General features: G+C 32.8%; 1 protein-coding gene across 1 annotated transcript in view; it reads left to right on the top strand.

Annotated features, from left to right (window-relative positions):
• Positions 1–274: 274 nt before the first annotated feature.
• The window catches only part of LOC117112192 (rRNA biogenesis protein rrp36-like), a 9,150-nt gene continuing 8,471 nt past the window's right edge, over positions 275–953 (top strand). The window contains exon 1 of the mRNA XM_033255266.1: positions 275–354. The gene's annotated coding sequence lies outside the window, so the exon portion shown is untranslated. The remainder of the gene's footprint in view (positions 355–953) is intronic.

The following is a 953-nucleotide window of genomic DNA, read 5'->3' as shown; positions in this document are numbered from 1 at the left end:
CTGAATCTGTTTATACCTATACAAAAACAACACTTTTCGACAATAATTTCGTGTTGTGTTCAGTGAAGGGTCGTTTATTTGAGTAGTATGTCAATTTATAACAACAAAAGTATTCTTCTCACTCGAAAAAATAAAAAATCCCTTTAAAAATAAAAAAATATATATATATATATATATATATATATATGGTAGGCCTATGTATTGTGAGGAACAGATGGGAGTGCATCAGTGTAGGCTATAACAGCCCTGTAATACAGTATTGAGTGTGTCATTGGTGTGTCGTGAATCATAATCATATACCTCTTGTGTTGTGAATTGTTTGCGTGCTGTGAAGTTGCTGGTAGGAAATTGGAGGTTTGTATTGTTTTTTTCCAGTTAAATATATGTTTAAACGTAAATAAATTGTCTTATGTTTTGTATGAGGAAAATATATATGTTATAGAATGTAAATACTTTCTCTAAATAATAATTATGGTTACTATGCTTAAGCCGAGTGCTAGGCCTGGTATGCATATCCTTTTATTTTAGGCGTGTGGAGAGGAAGGGTGCAGGTCAACTCGGCCACATTCAACTCGGTCACAAGTCAACTCGGCCACAAGTCAACTCGGCCACAAATAGTTCGGCTACAGCCAACTCGGCCACAAGTCAACTCAGCCACAAGTCAACTCGGCCACAAGTCAACTCGGCCATAAGTTATTTAATGTAAATCTCAGTTTTTGCATCCTTTTTCTTCAATATATGATTGAAATAAAGTACACAGTATATTTTAGTAAAACAGGACTACCACACTACCAAAAGAGATTTGAATGCTATTGCCTATGAATTAAAAAGAGTTATTTATTAATGTGTTCATCTTCTGTTTACTCACAACATTCTACTTCAACAATAATATTAAACAACAATAACGACAATAAATTAGTAATATTTACATTAATAATACTAATTAGTCATTA

Source organism: Anneissia japonica, unplaced genomic scaffold (genome assembly GCF_011630105.1).
Source record: "Anneissia japonica isolate Jap-2015-1 unplaced genomic scaffold, ASM1163010v1 scaffold288109_len33814_cov189, whole genome shotgun sequence".
Classification (NCBI taxonomy): domain Eukaryota; kingdom Metazoa; phylum Echinodermata; class Crinoidea; order Comatulida; family Comatulidae; genus Anneissia; species Anneissia japonica.
Note: the sequence above shows the minus strand (reverse complement) of the source record. Positions and strands in the feature narration are given on the sequence as shown.